The following is a 22,101-nucleotide window of genomic DNA, read 5'->3' on the forward strand; positions in this document are numbered from 1 at the left end:
CCATATTTCAAAATTTAATTTTTAAATTCAAAATTCAAATTGATGATCATCATTGTCATCATCTTTTAAAATTCAATAAATCAAAAACTATTTTTGACTTACCAATTTTATTTTCTCCCGCTCAAATAAAATAAATGATTTCAAAAACTAATTTATTCATATATATATATATATGAATTTCAAAATTTACATATTTAAATTAGTAAATATATTTTTCAAAAATTAATAATTAATTCCAAATTAATTATTAAACTCAATTATCATATAATTGCATACTTGACCCGAAGAATAAAATTCTTCTCAAATTCCCAAATTATAGTTATACCCTTGTATCAACTCTTACCTTAATATGATGTTGATAGAGCCACCCTGGGAACCTATGGACCTATAATATCAAGCTCCAATAAATATATATCATTAATCAAAGCTCTTTGATTAAATAATCATATTTATTAATTTTATGATTACTCCACTATAAATATGAGATTAAACTCTTGATAATTACAAACATATATTTATTGAGTACTTTATTAAAGAATAAAGTGTCAATTGATATAATCATTACATACAATGTTAATCCTCTATTAATGGCTCATAATTAAAAGGGAATAAAATTACCATTTGACCCTTTTGGCTATATCTTGTTCCTAGAGTACCATTGACTTTACTAGTGAAGGTTGTGTCACAACAAGTTTGTGACATGAGCGCTCATAACCTTTTCAGTTCCAAAAGCCAACCCAATAGGGAACCATTATTCAATCTATAAGAAGGCATAGATTTCATTTCTATTAAACTATGTCCCCAGCCATATATATATCATTGAGTCCCAAAAACAATTGTTCTTAGCCTGATCATTCTGACAAACCTTAATGCATGAATCAAAGGATCAGATGACATATATAGGAGTTCATAGCAACCTCAGGATTAAGATCATCGTGTATATGATCATCGTTTGGTGTGTTTGATTAATACTATGAAACGATGTTTAAACAAGTATTAACAAATCACATTTGGTCCAGTTCTACATACTCTAAGCATTCAAAGTACATCCACTAAAGTGTCCTACTACACTAGTAACCCGGATCTAGGTCACATGAATTCATAATACTAGGGGACCGTACTAGCAGTAATTAATCTAAAGATTCCATAACTTTATTTTACTGCGAACTGTTTTAAGTTTATTATCTTAATCTTGATCCTCTCATACCAATATGAGATTAAGACCCCATAGATAAACTTTGAACATTTTTTATATTTACTTGATATTATCAATATAATATCGAACACCGTCAATATATATAATAATTCAATTCATTTATTTATTTCATTTAAAACATTTGTCAGCTACAATTGCTTTAAGAACACTATTCCCAACACAACATCGTTAGTGTCAGTGCCTAACTTACACTAACACCGCTGCCCAGAATAACTTGAACCCATCGTCCTAACAAGTGGTGCCTCCTAGATTCTTGACCCATTTTGGCGAGTTTTTCATCATTTTTTTTTAATTTCAAGGTTAAATTGATGAATTATATATATATATGTTTATGGACCTTATACATATATATTTTTTTAGTTTTTTGTGTAGATTTTTTATTTTTGAAGATTGTTGTTTGAAAACTCAAAAACTCTCTTAGTTTTTTGGGGTTTGCTACTTCAAGAACTGACATTACTCAATTACCACAAGTAAGTGCAATATTATTAATTTTTATGAATTAAATTTAATTTTTGTGATTTTTTTATGAAATAGTTATATTTCTGATTTTTTTAATTTTTGGTTAGTTTTATATTGATGATTATGTAAGTGTTTTAGGTTTAAACTTTGCATTTTAAAATTTTATTTTTTTCAGAATTTTTTATTATATATATTTTTTATTTTTTGTTAACTTTTTCAAATTTTTCATTAAATTTAATTTCGGGTTTAATTATTTAAATTGGTATATATATTAATTTATATATTTTCTATAAATTCCACTTTATTAATTATTTAGTTTGAATATTTTTAGTAAATTTTTCTTTATATTCTGTTAACTTTTTAATTTTTTTTTAATTTTGGGTTTAATTGTTTATATATATATTAAATTGTTTGTTTTCTTTAAGTTCCATTTTATTATTTATTTAGTTAGAATATTTTTAGTATATTTTTCTTAATGTTTTGTTAACTTTTTCAAAAAAATTATTTAATTTCGCATTTAAATATTTAAATGGGTATATATAATCAAATTATTTATTTTCTTTAAGTTCCACTTTATTGTTCATTTAGTTAGAATAGTTTTAATATATTTTGTTAGGTTTTTCATGTCTTTTTTTTTTGTTTATTTGTATATTTGAATAAGTTTTTTGTTGACGAATTTGTTGGTGAGATCAAGCTTTGGAGGACTTTATATTGGAGGTAATATTTTTTACCTTAATATATAATTAAGATATTGAATTTAGTGGAATGTAGGAATTATAAATTACTGGAGATAGGTTTTGAGACTGTGTGTTGTGGTGATATAAGGCTGGAATTATGCATGTTTGATTGATTAATTGGTTTGTTGTGTTTATGTGATGAATATAAGTTCATTTAAATTTGGGAATTGTGATAGAAATAGAGGAAATGTTGCCCAATTTTTTTTAGATTTAGTAATATGAGAATTAAGCATGTTTGATTGATTTGTTGAATACTTTTGTGTATATTATGTGTTGTATACATGTACGTTTTAAATTTGGGAAATGTGATAAAAATAGGGGAAATGCTGCCCAAATTGTTTTAGACATATTAATTGTTTCCTTTATTTACTTGTCAAATAGGTAATTCATGAACATAATTGTTAATGTTTGCTGCTTTGTTTTTTTTTTTTTATGTGAAGTTTTACAATGGATAGAGATTTGATGTCAGCGGATAGGTTATTAGTGAAATATAGGAATGGAATGAGTTTTTCTTGCAATTTTGTTCAATGAATACACAATCTCCTAATAATATTTCTTGTCCTTGTGTTAAGTGTGGTAACGTTGTCAGGATGGCAATTGTTAAAATAAAAGATCATTTATTTAGGAACAGAATAGACAAAATTTATAAAGTGTGGTTTTTGCACAGAGAAAGAATAAAAGTCACTGATGAGTGACCATCTAAGAATAATAAGTATTTTGATGTGGATTATGAAGTTGATGATATTGCAGAAATGATTGATGATGCACATTATGAATTACATGTGGATCTAGTTAAATTTTAGTCCATCTTAGAAGATGCTGAGAAACTCATTTTCCCTAGTTGTACAAGGTTCACTAAATTATCAGCACCGCTTAGGTTGTATAACTTAAAAGCCAAACATGGATGGAGTGATAAGGGAATGACAGATTTGTTATCATTTTTAGGAGATTTATTACAAGAAGGTAATGAAATGTCGTCTTTATTTTATGAGGCAAAGAAGACATTGCGTTAGTTAGGCATGAAATATGAAAAAAAATACATGCTTGTCCTTATTATTGCATCTTATATCGAAAGAGATTTGTTGATGCAATTGCATGTCCAACATGTGGCGAGTCTAGATGGCAAAAGAAAAAAAATTCTGATGCGGTTAGAAAAGGTGTCCCTGCAAATGTTTTATGGTATCTATCACCGATACCTCGTTTGGTTCGGTTGTGCCGCAATGATGATCATGCTAAAAATTTAATTTGGCATGCCAAAGATAAAGTAAATGATGGTAAGCTGAGACATCCAAATGACTCTCCAGCTTGGAAAACATTGGATGTGAAATGGCCTGAATTTGGCAATGAATCGAGGAATATTCACTTGGCTTTTTGTTTATAGAATTAAGTGTTTAATGCTTAGAAATTTATAATACAATAGTTATAACTATATACACATATTAACTTTGAATTACTTTTGTAGATTTAATCACAAATGTTAACTATACAAATGTTTTATTGATTTCTGCACTACAAGAAAAAGACTCTACATCGACGACATCTATTGTGACGACTCTAAAGTCATCGTTGTATGTAGGAAAAATCCATGAAAAATTATTTTTTCTTAATTTATTAAAAAAATAAGCGACAGCGACAATTTGGCCCTCCAAATTCATGACACCCTACAACAACGACTAGGGTTCCAGGAATTTGGAGGGAACATGAGGCGGGAACTGACTATAAAGCGACGACATGTCGTCACTGTAGGTTATTCGTAAGAAATAAAGAGGAAAATATGTTTGCCTATAGCGACGACCTGTCATCACTGTAGGATGCTCAGGGAACTCAACTGCCCAGAGTTGGTTGCCTATTTGCACACCCTATAGCGACGACTTGTTGTCACTGTAGTCGTCATTGTAGAGTCCAATATAATCCACTGATCAGTTATTTTGTACTATACAGCAATGACATGTTGTCGCTATAGGGTCAAAAATAAAACTTGGGAATGTGAACCACCAAAAAATTTAAGCCAAATTTCACTGCCTATAGCGACGACATGTCGTCACTGTAAAGTAGACGCATAGCACATGAGGGGATTCGTGTACTATTCACTATCCTACAGCGATGACATGCCGTCGCTGTAGGGTCTCATCGTTTGAGTAAAACGGTGCGTTTGATATCAGTGACGACATTCATATACTCTATAGCGACGACATGTCGTCGCTATAGAGTCTGTCGATATAACCTCAAACCCGAGCCTTCTTCCTCATTTCTGCAAAAAAAATCTCAGAGGACAGCGATAGAAAACCATCCCCCACCGCCATCTGAGGTCTTCTAGGCTAATTTGTGGCCATTTCTTCCTTGTTTTGGTAATCTAAACCTATTTTCTTTGTATTTTATGGTTTAATTTCTATTTTTTTTTGTTAATATATGTGTGTATTTTGTATTTGTTATAAATAAGTTCTTGAAATTTTTTGTGGGTTGTTTTTTTTTTTTTGCAGATTACTTGTGCCTAGCCTGAGCCTTGAGATTGGATTATTAGGGTTGGATAACACTTTAGCCACTTTTGGGTATTGTTTTTAAGTTTTTTATTATTGATTAATTGTTAAATTAAGTTTTAATTATGTAATTGGTTATTTTATAGAGTTTTAAATTTTGTATTTTTTAGGTTTTATTTGTTAATTTAATTATATTTGTATTTTTTAGGGATAGATTGTAAATATATTTATTAATTTGATTTAATTAAATATTATGTTATAAAAAAAATGCATATTATAGGTTTAGATTTAGATGATACAATTTTATTTATTTATATATATGTTTATTTTTTTATGTGTATATGAATGTATGTATAAAAAATGTGAATGTGTTTATATGATTTAATGTGGATGTGAATATTAGAATTTAAATAACAATTAGATTATTATGTTAGTTAAATATAATTAAATGTTAGTAATTTATGAAATCAATTATATGTATGTTCTGGAACTAGTTTTTTAGGTTTTATGCAGGTTTTAAATTTTGGGATAGGTTAGATTATAGCCCTCATGCTGCCAAAATTTTAGTAGTTTTAGAAATATTAAACATTACAATTTAATTTTTAATTAATTTTAAAACAATTAATTATAAAAATAATAAAGTGTAAATTATAATAAAATTTTTGCAAATATAAAACTTTATTAATATTTTTTATAAAATAAGTAGAAATTAAAATAGTAATCTTTAATGGTAAATTAATAAATATAAAATATTTATAAAATAAAATAATATATATAGATAAAATAAGTAATTAAGTTAATTTTACTCTAATTTAAAATTAAAATAATAAATTTTAAATAATAAAAAATTATTGGTAATTAAAAAAAATGAAAATTATAAATGAATTTGATAATTATTAAATAATTTAATAATAAATATAATCAAATATTATTTGTTTATATAATGAATCTTTATAATGTATTCATAACTAGCAATAATATATGTTCATAAAATTTGATAAGATATTCATAAAAATTAATAATTTATTCATCATAAGATTCAATAAGATATCATAAATTACTTTAAAAAATTAGTGCTTTGGTGATACAAAATTTATTACCAAGTAAATGTAGTTTTTATGATTATCACATTGTGATATTTTTTTTACTTGAATCAGTTATGACGATTGACAAGAGTTGGATAACCAATAGGCATCGTAACTCTGATGAGTTTTGGAATGGTCTTCAAGCATTTATACAAATGGCCAAGAATCATGTGAATGCTTCGGGAGAAGTCATGTGCCCATGCGTTCAGTGTGTCAATATGATGAATCAGAAACTAGATGTGGTGGAGGCTCACATACACATATATAGGTTTTTGCAAAGATACATGAAGTGGACCTACCACGGTGAAGTTGATATGCCTCTAGTAGTGGACGACAAGGCTCCAGTGACTGATGAGATGATTAACATCATCAATAATGTTATTGGTGAACAAGACACTAACAAAGAAGGCATAAATGAAGGAATTTCAGATGGTGGTGGCAATAGTGCAGATAATCAATTTGATGACATTAATCGAGAGGTTGAAACTAAGTTATACCTTGGTTGTACATGATTGTCTTCCTTGAACTTCTTGGCGAAGATGATGCACATGAAGGTTATGAATAAATGGACAAATAGTTCCTTTGATGAACTTTTGAAGTTTATGAAATTTGCATTCCTGAAGGAGAATAATATTTTGACGTCATTCTACGAATCTAAGAAAAAAATGAGGAAGTTATGGTTAGGTTATCAATCAATCCATGCTTGCAAGTACGACTGTTGTTTGTTCTGGAAGGATAATTCCCAAAAACAGAGTTGTCCTGTATGTGGTGAGAGCTGATGGGTTGACAAAGACACAAAGGGGAAAAAAGTCGCCCACAAAGTGTTGTGATACTTCCCTTTGACTCCTAGGCTGAAACATCTTTATGGTTCAAGGCATACAACAAATGATATGACCTGGCATAGTACGGGACAGTTGAAAGAAGATGGTTTGATGCACCATCCTGTTGATGGGGGTGCTTGGAAACAATTTGCTTCCAAATATCCTGATTTTTCCAAAGAACCCAGAAACGTTCGATTGGGTTTGGCTACTGATGGTTTTAATCCATTTGGTAACATGAGTCTATCTTACTGCATGTGGCCGGTAATATTCTGCACATACAATATGCCTCCTGGGTTGTGCATGAAAGAGTCATCATTCATGCTGACCTTATTGATTCCCGGTTCGAAATCACCTGGGAAGGACATGGATGTCTTTTTGAGGCCTGTGGTAAATGAATTGAAGGAGTTGTGGGATGAAGGAGTTCAAACGAGAGACGCTGCATCGAACAGTGTATTCAGAATGCATGCAACACTATGATGGATTATCAATGATTTTCCTGCCCATAGTAGTTTGTCTGGTTGGAGTGGCCAAGGATATATGACATGTCCTTCATGCAACGAAGACACTCCTTCATGTCGGGTAATTGGGAAGACGGCTTGTGTTGGTCATAGAAGATTCTTATCTTCTATGCATAAGTAGAGGAAGAGTCGCTTGTTTGATGGGAATTATGAAAAAGGACGTCCTCCAAGAAAATTCAGTAGTCAAGACATACTCAAACAATTAACGCATGTTCCAGATCGTTTGCCGGGTAAACATACCAGTTTCGGGGGTGTGAAAAGAAGGCGAGATCCAAAAGAGCTTAATTGGAGTAAAAATAGTATTTTCTTTGAACTTGAGTATTGGTCCAAACTTGAACTGAAGCACAATTTAGATGCGATGCATATAGAGAAAAATGTTTGCGACAGTTTACTAGGTACTTTTCTTATGAATAAGAAATCTAAAGACGCCACCAATGCACGAGTAGACTTGAAGAATTGGGGAATCTAAGAAGAGTTGCACCTTAAGGAAGATGGTGTGAAGTTGATCAAACCACATCCTATGTACTCTTTCACACTGGATGATAGACAGTTTTTTTGTCAGTTCATAAAAGGAGTTAGACTTTCTGATGGCTTCGTTTCAAATTTCTCTAAGAAAGTAACTGACAATGATGGCAACATTGTTGGGTTGAAATCTCATGATTGTGACATTCTTATGCAATGTCTGTTACCGGTAGGAGTTCGAGGCTACTTGGATAAGTCTATTTTGAAGACAATCATTGAGCTTTGCAATTTCTTTAAGCAAATTTGTGCTCGTACATTGGTTGTTAAGGGCATAGAGATTGCAAAAGATCAAGTGATACAAATTTTGTGCAAGTTGGAGTTAATTTTTCCTCCAGCCTTTTTTGACATAATGATTCATTTAATTCTTTATTTACCACAACCAATTTACATGAGATGGATGTATCCATTTGAGCGATATATAAAGAAGTTGAAAAATTATGTCAGGAATAAGGCGCACTCTGAAGGTTCTATAGCGGAGGGTTATGTTGCCGATGAAGCTTTGACTTTTTGTTCGCAATATCTTCAGGGCGTACAGACTAAATTTAATTGTCCGAAAAGAAATGCGGGTATTGTTATTCCTAAAAGACAGTTGTCAGTTTTTGAATCACAATATCATCCAAGTAGCAAAATGAAAATCATATCACTTAGCTATCTTCACCGGAAAGAAGCAGAGTGGTTTGTACTCAACAATTGCCCTAAAATCCAACCATATATGGAGTAAGTAGCTCAACACAATATGAATTCATTAAATTTAATTCATGGCAAACTGTTATCTTACCTTAATCCTTGTGCTATACAGTGAATGCCTTCAAGAAAATTCAAGCATAAATCTTCAAAAAGATTTCCCTATCTGGTTTAAATTGAAGGCAAATTATCAAAACTGTAGAATTCTTACGAAATTTGTATCGATTAATATTATCTCATTGTGTTTTTTTTTTGTGGCATACTCTATAGATGGGTAGTTTGGGGCAAGTACAGTCAACTGAGTGTACTGATGAATTATTTGCTTTAGAAAACGGGTCCAATCAGAATTCATACTCCTACACGGCTTGCATTGTTAACAGTGTGAAGTTTTTGGTCCATAGTTGTGACGAAAGACGTACCACACAAAATAGTGGAGTTTCGGTGCCAGGAACCTATGGTTTCACTTTCTATGGCCAACTTAAGGAGATTGTAGAGTTATGTTATTCCCATGGTTACTCGGTAGTATTGTTTCGATGCAAATGGTTCAACACCGATGCAAGTAATGGTCAAAATGTGACTGAGAATAACATAACTAGTATCATGATTAATTCAAAATGGTATAAGAATGATCAGTTTATTCTCGCCACTCAAGCAAAACAAGTTTTCTACTTGGAAGATCCTTCAAGAAACAAAAATTGGAAGGTAGTAGAAGAAGTCAATCATCGAAAGATCTGGGATCATCCAAGTATCAATGATGATAATGAGGTTGATGTCGTACACGATAACACTTCATCAAATTTTGTACTCACTGTGGAATTAGGAGAGTTAGAGATTATGCATTTGAATCGACCTGGTCACATCAGCATAATTGGGGAAACTTCTCGATCTATTCTGGATGTGGATGATGATTTCATCAATGACGATGATGATGAAGAAATTAGTGAAGATGATTTAGAAAGTATAGATGATGATGTAGGAATCGACATTGATGAGGAATAATAGTTTCTTGTGTATATTCATATTTCTATGTTTAATGTGTATATTTTAATTTGAAGACTTTTCAATCAATATATGCCTTTTGACATGCAATGTTTGTTTTTCAATAGTTTCAACTGCATTACCGAAATTATTTAATTTATGTAATTAACCTCCAACTATAACTAACTTTATGTTAATAATTATTTAAACTGCAAAGATATGTTTGCTATTGTTGCTCATTCTCATGGCAGTGATGGAGCGGATCCTCCTCCTCCTCCAGATCCCACGCGAGTTCCTACTTCCTGTGAGACAGGTAATTTACTATAATTAGTCTATATTTTATCAATAAATGAAAAATTGTTATTATTTGATTCAATTTAATTGTATTGTTTAATTAACATATGCTGTGGCTGCCGTAAAAAGAAGAGGTAGGTCTTGATCCAAAAATTTGCAACAGCTCATCAACGACAATAAAGGTCTGTTGACTCTTCAATTTGATCTGAAGGAGGGAACCTACAAAGAAGTTAGTGATTTTTGGACATTGTTCACGAGACTTATTGGCAACCTCATTGGTCACCATGTCCCGTTATATTATGACTTGTGGCAGAGCGTTCTAGATGAGCACAAGATTGAATTGAAGCAAAAACTTGAGGTAAATTTATCTACTTATTCACATGTGATGGTTTTTTTTTATAATTTAAAAAATCTCACCATTTTTTTTGAAGGAATTTTTCATTCTTCCCCTAGCTCTCCCTGAGTGGCGGCTGATAGAGACTGTGATTGAGCGAGAGTTTCAGGACCGCTACAAGGATAGAAAAGGTTGCAAGAAAAGACACTTCGATGAACATGGAGAGGATGATGATATCAAGACAGCCAGAAAGAATCCACCGAAGGACATTGACAACGAGAGTTGGCAGAAGTTGGTTGACCTTTTCACCACTCCACAGTTCATGGCACGCTCAAAGGCAAATGCTACCAACAGAGGAAAATAGAAGTATCCAAGTCTCCATGGATCGACTTATTATGCTTCTGCTCGATTTAAGAAGGTAAATAAAAATATATAGATAATTTGAAATATTTTTAGTTATCTTAATAATAATATTAATATTTAACTGAGATTTTGTTGACTTTTTTTTTTCCTAAAGATGAATCTTCAGACCAAGGAACTGCCCAACATTATCGATACGTTCCACGACATGCACAATCATCTGACACGGGGATGGGTGAACACGAATGCTAAGGATGCATATGTAAGTAACTTTCTAAGTTTTGTATCTATGTATATTATTCAATAATATTATGTATTAATTGTCTTGTTTCTAAACTGTAGGATGCCTTGTAGCAAGAAGTCCAGACACAATCCCAATCTTAATCTCAATCTCAATCTGAAGTAGGAAGTGCCACTGTCAATGAGACACAAGTCATCTCAAAGGCACTTGGTCAATGTCGTGGCCACAACCGAGGTATTGGACGGAAGTTGAAGGGCAATAGTACCTTTGCCTCAAGTGCCACCGGATCCTCTTCACAATCAGAGGCATCACCGTTTTCGTCCACCACAGTTGGCCCTCCAACGATACCACCTGAGGCTTTCCAGTCCATGATTCAACACTTCAGTCAAGCCTTTATGACCCAGAACAACAACTTCCAACAAATGCAACAATATTTGCAAACAACAAATCTGAGCATCCAACCTCCACAATTTCAGCCTGTCAACTTGGGCATGAACATGATAGAGTCCATGATGGCAAGCATTCAACCACAGCAGCCACAACCATCACAGCCACCACAACAACAACCACCACAATAGCCCGGCGATAATGACTTTGGAATTGATTTTGATGAAATTTAGTTTTGTTATATTACTATTTTTAAATTATTAATATTTTGGGTTTTTTTTTTATTTTGGAGACAATACTACTTATGTTTTGTTATCTTACATTTTGCAGACTATGGTATTGTTAAATTTATTTTATTATTTAATTAATAAATTGGTTTTATTATTTAATTAAATAAGTTGGTTTTATTTATTTAATTAATATTTAATATTATCAAATAAATTTTAATCAATATAAGTAATTAAATATATATATTTAAATTGTATACCTACAACGACGACATGTCGTCGCCGTAGGGTGAATGCTGAATAAAAAAATATGAGTTTCCGTGCCACTACAGCGACGCCATGTCGTTGCTGAAGGCATATAACCCAATGCACTCTACAGCGACGACATGCCGTCACTGTTGATGGAGAGGTCGAAGGACCTACAGCGACCACATGTCATCGCTGTAGAAGTTTTTGAAATTCAAATTTTCAAATTTTGCAACCACCAACAGTGACGACATGTAGTCGCAATATCCCAGTCCAACCGAAAAAATGGATTTCCTGCTACGACCGACATGTCGTCGCCGTAGATTGCTACACATACGGACCTATAGAGATGCCATTTTGGCAATGATATGTCGTCGTTGTATACTTATAGCGACAACAAAAGTTGTCGTTGGCTCTTTTTCTTGTAGTGCTGGTATTTTTATGTGTTATACTGTTGTTTTTTTTACTTTTTACTGCTATTTTTTCTTATCAAATAGGCCAGGGGAATTAGCATAAATATTTGCAGTTTCCCTAGTTAAAAAATTATGTGACAGTTCCTAACCGACGCAAAAAATCACGTTTTTAGGCATTCGTGGCAGTTTTCCATTGACGCAAACCAACCTAGCATTTGCGTCAGTGCCCCACTGTCACAATCTTGGCATTTGTGGTAGTTATGTGCATTTCCGTTAGTGCCCAACTGTCACAAACCTAACTTTTTTGGCAGTTGGGCACTGGCACAAACGCCAAGCGTTTGTGTCAGTGGAGAATTGCCACAAATGCCAAGTTTGTGAAAATGGGGCACTGACACAAATTTTAGGTTGGTTTGCGTCATGGAATTGCGCATCACTTTTGAAAATAATGTAAAAAATATATTGTGGCTGTTGTGAACTGTCACAAATGACCATTTTTGTAGTAGTGGAAATATAGTAGAACCTAGAGTCGAGTGGTACCAGCATCATGATCAAAATAATCCTGAGTAGGAGGTGGTGGAGCTAGTGCCTGAAAGAACTGTGGAGGATACTGGGGAAGCAGGGCCGCCGATTGTTCAGGGTTCTCCTGTGGCCACAAATTAGCCATTTCAGCCATCCAAGATTCTTGTGTCTCAAAATAACTCTGAAATTGCCATTGTTCTTGCCTTCGTTGTTTGTCTTGTTACCTCCGCCATTCCTCTTGTTGCCTCTGTTGTTCCTCAAGTTGCTGGCGAAGTTGAGCAATTTCTTCTGGGTTATATTGCGTCTGATTGGAACTCGAACGAGAAGAGATACTAGTAACTCATTTTCTACCAATAGTCTTCAGTCTTGGTTGTTGCTATATCCTCTCGTGTAACGAGATCGATGACCTAGTACCTTTATCATAATGTGTAGGTCTCAAGGAGCAGAGGTTGGTGAAACATCACAAGAAGCAGCAGACTCAGTAGTCGACGCTGGCTGGGAATTATGAATTTGACACATCTCCTCCTAATAGTCAAAATAAAATTTGAAATCAAGTTAGAATTATACATAAGTAATAATTTTTGTACTAAAAATGAATTAGATAATTGTTAATGAATTCTAACTTACATATTTATTATTCGTAAACTCTTTTCGCCAATTTTCACCTCTGTGATGAAATTTTTCGAAGGTGTCAATGATACTTGGAAGCTCCCCAGTCTCCCAATTAGCTGAGTTAATCATTAGTGTCATTAGAATAATGATATTAGATGTAATTATTTAAAAATTAATGATATTATAATAATTTACATGATCGTGAAGGTGGGCCACAATAGACTTTGATCCCCATCCTCCTATTGTGATTTTGCTCCGATTTGCAGTATTTTGATTAGAAAGTATCTTCAAAACAAGATTATATAATTTATTGAGGATTTTATTTTAAGAGATAACTTAATGTAAATTAAAATTTTGTTTTTGGTGATTTGTACCTGATGTGATCAGACTATTATAATATACAATATATAGTGAACTTTTTGTACCTGATGCTTTTGTACCTATTAGCAGTCATCCAACTTCAATCGTCTGACATGGTTTTCTATAAATAAAAAAATCGAAAATCAAAACTAGAAAAATGTGCATATGTCATAATCCACCTTGTCACTACATCATTATTAGTGTCAAAATCCTAAAAAGAAATTGGACAGGGTTTCCTCTGTTCAATAGCAATTCCCAATTTTGTAAGTACCTATCAATTCAACAAACAATAAGCAAAAAGTAATAATTTTTCTCCTTATATCTCCCCAGCAGACAAACAAGCCCAAAACCTACTTCACTAAAACACACAAGTTATCAACCTTCCGTTATCACTGCAACACATAATATCTAATCTTAGAAACCTACTTCACTACAGATGAATATTTAAAATATTCAAACTCTTCTAACAGTTGAAAAAATCTTATTAAACAAAGAATAATATTCATATTCTTATTTCAAAATTCAAATAAGATTGAGACATTCATAAACAAAAATAAATTTTTTAAAACTTTATTATAAACCTAATCTATCTCATGCTATTAATTTACCTATTCATATTACTAACATAGTACATATTACCTATTCATATTACTAACATACTTCATATGTAATAACATATACCAGTTCTCATTATAAAATATTAATTTCAATTCAACATGATAATTAAAATAAATTATACATATAAAAACATACTTTCTCACAAAAGGAAAATTTATGAATACTCCAAATCCAACACAAAATTATACCTATTTGAACACTTACATATATTATTTTTTAAACTAAAAAATGTAATTAATAAATCTGATTATATATATATTAATCTATAATTAAATGTAATCCAATCTACTTTAAAAAAAATAGAAATTAATAATAATCATTTTCAATTCTAACTATTTTCTCCTATACTATAAACCTAATGTATATATAATTTAAGAAAACCCTAATCTATCAACATCATCTTTAAATATATCACATATTTAACCAAAAATTAACAAAAACTAACTCAAAATTTTGATATTTAACAAATATTAAAAAAAAAAAGTGATACCTTATGGACGAGGGTGGATACTGGTGGTAGCAAGGTGGTGGGGTAACCTCAGGCGACATCTCAGAGCTTCAAGCTCCAAGAAACCTCAAAAATGGTGGGAAAACAAAATCCCAAAAATTGAGCAAAAAACTTTCTGCATAAAAAAAAACTATAGTAGATGAACAATATAGGTAAATCTAAGCAAGAAAATGTGTTTTATTTATAGAAATAACAAAGAAACAAAAAAAGAAGAGACAAACGTACTTGGGTTCGGACTGCACCAAAGAAGAAAGAAGAGAAGGAAAAAGAGGATCTGGCTGGGTTTTTAATTCGTGCCACCTTTGCTGGCGCTTTTCAATGCGCCGACAAAAGTGGGATACGAAAATCCTAAGTGAAACGGCTGCGTTTCAGTTGTGTTCACTTTTTCCGGCGCAATTAGGTGTTTCCCACCAAATTTTGGCACCAAATTTCCCACATTTTTATCAGGCGGGAATTTTTTCACCAAAACCTTTGTCGGCGCATATTTGTGCCAGTAAAAATGTTCACTTCCCACTAAAATACCTCGCGCTTAGGAGGGGAAATAGTCTACATTTTGCTAGCATGTTATGGTTATCCCGCCAGCATAGCCCACTTTTGTCGATGCAATTGTGCGCCGACAAAAGTTGCTAGTTTGCCAAAACAAATTAATACTTTTACCGGCGTTGGGATGCATAATTCTCCAGTAAAAGTGGCTCTAGCCGGCTCACATATATAAAATCATCGACAAAAGCTATGTTTTTTGTAGTGACATGTATCTTCTATTAAAAATAAACTAGTTTATTCTTCAATCATTGAGGTGTAATTTAAATAATATCATGAATATTTTGTAAGTTAAATATAGGGTACATATTTTGTGATCTATAAAGTTATCGAATTATTGTTTTAGAAAAAAAAAACATAAACAATGTTTTGGTTTAATTTTTCTTTTAATATGTTTATGTCATTCATTTATACATAATATTGTTTATTTATTTAAATTCACATGACAATCATAAAAATTCAATAAAAATAATTAGTAAATTTATTAAATAAAACTAAGCAAAACGTGTGTATAGTAATAAAGGGTGTACCAAAAGAATCAAAGAGTTGAGGGAAAAAAATCCTTTTGAATATATCTTAATTACAAACAAAAATTATTTAGCGGTGTGCATCATGGATTCAAGGCGTTGGTTGATAGACCAGCTTAGTCCATATATATATATATATTTTTTGTTATAGTGTTACTGAAAAGTCATACATTGCTAAAGAACTTTTTTGTTCTTTTTTATACTTAATGGTTATATCGCTAGCTTGAGAAAAGTTAGATTTTCGTACTTTTAAGTAAGCATGTAGCTGAAACAAAGTGCTCTTAATTATGATATAAATTTCTTTATGGATTCAAAGGTTACATGAGTAATGATGATAACTTTTCTACACATACATATATCAATACTAGGTAGAAGTAATGTGCAATGCACGTTTGCTTAATTTTAAAGTATACGCCATAAATATCCGTGCACTATTGGCGAGCTGGAAAATGGCCTAATTCGATCAGCCACGTGTAAATCGTCCACCCGGAGCTGTTTGTTACGGGCCTCCATCTGTCCAGCCCGAGTTGATTATAGAGTTAATTGCTACTCGAAGGCAGCGTGTCAGCAGTATGAGTGTCACGAGCTGGCGCTACGTTAAGCTCGTGATGCGGCAGAGATCTGACAACCAAATCCTTGTAAAGTCAACCACACAATATAAATGTGCATATATCAGACATCACATGTCTATTCCATTCCTGAATTCTCGGACACGCAGTATAAACGTGCGTGTTCAGACATCCCACGCCTGATTTGGGCCATGCGGCCCATTATCCCTCCTTACCTATTGATTAGACCACACTTCACTACAAAGTTGAGGAATTAATCATCAGTGTCACAGAGATGACGTGAAGGGTAAAGAGATCACGGGAAGACCCCATTGCCAACCCAGGTATCCTCTTCCTATAAATACCAAGACCCTGGGCAGTGCAAGGGGTTGGCATATTTTTGTAAAGAAATACTCTGTAAGAAATAGCCAAGAGATATCAATAATATCGACTGGTGGACTAGAGGGATTTTAACCTTCGAACCACCTAAAAAGAAAGGAGTGATCATCTTCCCATGCTATTATTTCTCAAGCCTAGAATATATTTATTTTCATATTACGGTTCACCAAATAGCACTAATCCATCCTACTTATTCGTATAATTACCTGTTGGCGAAGAACCGCGTCAACAGTTTGGTGCTTTCATTGAGAGGATTTAGATTGGTGCTATCGCAAAAACCTGATCATGGTGGTTACTCATTTGAGGCATGTTAACGAGGTGGATCAACATGATGGGCAGGAGGCCCACCATGCCGCCATATCCGATGAACCAAACCCCAAGATCCAGCAGCGATCGAGAAAGCAGCCGATGGGCCAGGACGACACTGGTAGTTCGGCGCGCCGACCGCCAAACCCGAACCTGGGTTTCCTAATGGCGATAGAGATGGAGAACATACAGTTGAGGAGTCATCTATTTAGAGCAAGTAAGCAAATTGAAGAAGTCTTGGCCCGGCTACCACCTCTTGCAACCGAAGTTAACGTCGGAAAGAGGCAAAGTGGGACTCACAAGTCCCGCAGGGATAATCGGCCCAGACCCAGTCGATCATTCAGAACCTCAACCCCGAGTTCTGCACCCATGTCACACCATAACCAAGAAACTATGTTTGAGGAGTTTCCCAGGGCCAATCAGCAATTCAGCCGATCAGTCCGAACCTCGACTCCTAGCTCGATTCCACCGTCGAACGTGCCCAGAAGGGCTCGTGGCAGCTCGCGGAGGAGATCCGGGGAAGACTCGTGAAGACAACCTGCTTCGCCCAGCCCTCCCGTGCCACAGTTAGACCACCGAGCGCAGGATGCTAGAGATGGTAGAGTAGAACGGCCGCGAGCTAATTTGATCCGCCCATATGGGACTAGAATCGCGATGCCAGTTAGGAATCCCCCATCGCCGATAAGATACCTATCTCCTCCCCGTCCAGTTCGAGACATTCTGACACACAGGAGCAGCAGAAGAAATCCTCCTCCCTCTGGTCCTTCCCATCGCAACCGAGCATGCAGGGAGGCCCCGGATCCTCACCCCCAGCAGCGGGCTCCAAGCTTTTCCAACGGGAGCTACTGGACCCGGAGCCACCGAAGTGGCAGATCCGGTGGAGACCTGTGTAATCGCTGAAGTTCGGCACAAAGCCCTCAGGCCACCTCAAGGGCCGACCTTCGAGATCACCTCAACTCGCAGAGGGGGGATTCGGCTAGAAATGGAAGTCATGCTCATCGAGGGGATGGTCTTTCCGAAGTACGTGACAGTGGGAATGTCCCACCTAACCAAGCTCAAGCTTGGAGGGACAATAACCCTCCTAACACGTTCAATGGAACTGGAGCTGTTGAACAGCCCCAGAACAACCAAGGGATTAAGGACCAAACCCTAGAGCGTTTAGCTCAGATGGAGGAGCTAATGAAGAAGCTCTTGTCAGAAAAGGAGAAGGACGAGTATTTCTCGGGGGACGAACTCGAGCTTTTCATGCCCAACATAGCAGCCACAACGTACCCACTGGGTTTCCGGATGCCCCACCTGTCTAAGTTCGATGGAGACGGAGACCTTCAGATCATTTGGGTATGTTCAATACCCTGATGATGGCCCATAATATCGGCCCATTCCATCAACTCGTGGAAGAATTTTTCTTCCGACTTCAAGAGGGCGTTCCGAGCTTCTCAAGCTGCCCGCGTCAAAGCTGACATCCTGGTGAACGTGAAGCAACAACCCGGGGAACCTTTGAAAGCTTACTTGAGCAGGTTCGCAAACGTCGCGTCTCGAGTCAGGGACACAGATGATAATTCCAAGCTTATGGCCTTGAGGACTGGAATTCTCGTTGGAGGCGGGCTATAGAAAGAGATACAGAGAAGAGGTGTCAGCACCGTGGATGAATTCCTGAACAAGGCCCAGGAATGGATAAACCTAGAAGAGGTGCAAGCATCGGTCGCGGGAACCAGCCAAACCCTTGATCAGCCCGTTGGAGTGGAAACGGATGTCGTAAAAATGACTCAAACCATTGCACAGAATAACTAAGGGGGTGGAGGTAAGAGAAAAGGGAGCAGCGAGGGCGGCCAGCATGGTCCGGAGAAGAACAAGCTCGTGGAAAAATTTAAGCTAGTCTACGCGGCTTATACCGAGCTCACAAACACTAGGGAACACATTTTCGTAGCAAACTTTGCCCGCCTCCCCTGGAAAAAGCCAGAGCCTTTAAAACACTAGAAGGCTAAGAGGGACCCTTCCAAGTTCTGTCGATTCCACAACGACATTAGCCACAACACTGACGATTGTAGGCATTTGAAGGATGAGATCGAGACACTCATCAGAGCTGGACCTTTGGCTCAATATGCGCGAAATCGAGTTCCTACTAGTCAGCCAGCTCCGGAAGCTCCGGTAAATCAGCCCAGGCCCTGGATAAGTCAGGATACCCCTCTCCTTGTAATAGGAGGAGAGATATCAATAATCTCCAGAGGCCCCCATTTGGCCGGCACGAGCAGAGGTGCCCAAAATAGATATGTCAATGAGTTGAAGGCTCATAACGGAGTGGAACTCGTCCCGGAGCAGCATCTACCCAAACAGTAACGATTGGAGAGGCAACCAATCATTTTTACCGAGGAGGACGCTGGTCACGTCTAGTTCCCCCATAACGATCCTCTAGTCATAATTCCCAGCTCGCCAACCGGAGAGTTAGGAGGATACTAGTCGATAATGGGAGTTCGATGAACCTGCTGTTCCGGTCTACGCTAGAGAAAATTGGATTGTCTGTCACTGAGCTGAAGGCCACCTCCATGATGCTGAATGGATTTTCCGGAGAAGGGTCGGCAGCGATAGGAACAATCGAGCTAGTAATAACCTTGGGAGAGGGGCCTCAAATTGTCTCTAAGCTCCTCGAGTTCGTGGGTATCGATTGTCCCACTGCCTACAACGCTATTCTGGGTCGGCCTACGTTGATGGCATTTGAGGCCATAACTTTTATCCGCCAGCTCGCAGTCAAATTCCCATCCTCTACGGGGATATGTACGGTCCGAGGTGATCAGCTCGCTGCCAGGGAATGCTATAGCATTTCCATGAAGGGAAAATCACGACCAGGGCAGCAGACGATGACCATTCAAAGCAGAAATGAGGAATCTCAGGAAGTAGGACCTATTCTTGAGATAGAAAAACCTCAAGAGGCCAATGGGGAAGGTATCACCTTGAATGATGATATCGACCCCAGGAAAGGTGAAGATAGATCCGAGCTCTAGGCCATCGAAGAACTCGAAGACGTGAACATCGATCCGAAAGACCCCTCGAAGATGGTAATGCTCGGGAAAAACCTGTGTAATGAGAGGAAGGCGGAGCTGCTGAGATTCCTACAAGAGAATCTAGATGTGTTCGCCTAGTCTCATGAAGACATGATAGGGATCAAACCGAGCGTCATCATGCACACCCTCAACTTGGACAAAAACGTGCCTGCGAAGTCCCAGAAACAAAGGCGCCTAGGCACGACCCGAGCTGAGGCCCTAGAAGAGGAAGTAGCTCAACTTTTAAAGTGCGGCTTTATTCGTGAGGCAAAATATCCGATCTGGGTCGCCAATCCTGTTTTGGTCCCGAAACACAACGGGAAGTGGCGGACCTGCATCAAATTTTTCGATCTGAATAAAGCATGTCCAAAAGATTGCTTCCCCTTGCCGAGAATTGACCAATTGGTAGATGCCACTGCGGGGCACGAGCTCATGTCCTTTATGGATGCATAATCGGGCTATAACCAGATTGCCATGAATCCTGTGGACCAGGAATACACTAGCTTCATGACCCCAATTAACATTTATTGTTACAAGGTCATGCCCTTTGGGCTGAAGAATGCAAGAGCTACATATCAGAGATTGGTCAACATGATGTTTACTAATCAGATTGGGAAAAACATGGAAGTGTATGTTGACGACATGTTGGTCAAGTCGAAAACTGCCGATAACCATGTCCCTGATCTGAAGGAATGCTTTAAGATTTTAAGACAGTACGACATGAGGCTGAATCCCCAAAAGTGTACCTTCGGGGTTGCGTCATGAAAATTTCTGGGTTTCATAGTCAACACCTAAAGAAATATTATCAATAGTCATACTTTTGTAAGGCTTAATTATGAAAGTCGCCTTGTTTTATTAAAAAATGAGAAGTACTTTTGTATATCGTTGCATATATCCTGAATACAACCAGGTCCTAAAACTTAGAAGTTAGTTAAATTGACTAACCAGTGTTTTTCCTAAAGAGCACGAGGTGTCGATAAAACTAACGCGAACTAAGTTGTTAAATCAATGTCCTGGGTACAACCAGGTCTTAAAACATAAAAGTTAGTTAAATTTACTAACCAGTATTTTTCCTAAAGAGCACGAGGTGTTGATAAAACTAACACGAACTAAGTTGTTAAATCAATGTCCTGGATACAACCAGTGTAGAGTCCAAGAACTTTACTTAGCTAATTGTTTAGTAGTATTATAGTATGTATAGTATTATCTTTGTTACTGTGGATTTTTGGTTCAGACCGGGAATTATTTGGACACTCATAGTAGTACTTATAGATTTTCTAAGTTTAATCTATAGTTTAAGAATATTAAGTATAATCTAAGGTTTGATTAATGTGACTGATATTAAGGATTTTATTTATTATACTATAAGGTTTAGATATCAACCAATATGATTTTAAGCACATGTTATGAATGGTGATTAAGGATTAAGTATTTTTGAGGATTAAATTTAATAAGGAGTAAAGTTTGAATGTTATAGGGTCAGTCAGCAGCTTTGAGTACGTTGAGGGCTTTAGTCAAGGCTGTTTACTCCATTCAAACTTAGCTAAAAATGTGTAATTTCGTGTTTAAATATTCAGCGTGTGCCAATATATCGCAGCTATAGGGGGCGATATATCGCAACACGTAGATACGGAAAACACGAATCGATGCATGGTCGCCTCGGGAACAATGGTCCAGGCGATATATCGCCTATAGGGGGCGATATATCGCCTCCTCCAGCATAAATTCAAATACTTTTGAATTCTTTTCCTTTCAGCCATTCAAACTCCTCCATAAGTCCAGCATCTTTTGAACGAGTCTTCAGCCTCTGCTGAACGATTATTCAAATGATTTTCACCTAAAAAGCCATTATTTTTATTCAAGTAAAATCAAGATACTTTCTTTCCCAAACTCTATAAATAGGACCTAGTACCCAGCCATTATTCACCTTTTGCTCTAAGTTCAGAAGCTGCTAGTGTTAAGTGAGTGTGAGAGTATAAACACCTGGTTTGGGAAAAACATAAGCTTAAACATCATAAGCTTATCAAACACTTTGGGAAGTGAGGTTCTATAGTATTTTGGTTGAGGTGTAGATTGGTCTTTCAAGTCTTTTAGGTAACCAAAACTCTAGTTCATTTCTGTATTATG

This window comes from Humulus lupulus, chromosome 3 (assembly GCF_963169125.1).
Source record: "Humulus lupulus chromosome 3, drHumLupu1.1, whole genome shotgun sequence".
NCBI lineage: Eukaryota > Viridiplantae > Streptophyta > Magnoliopsida > Rosales > Cannabaceae > Humulus > Humulus lupulus.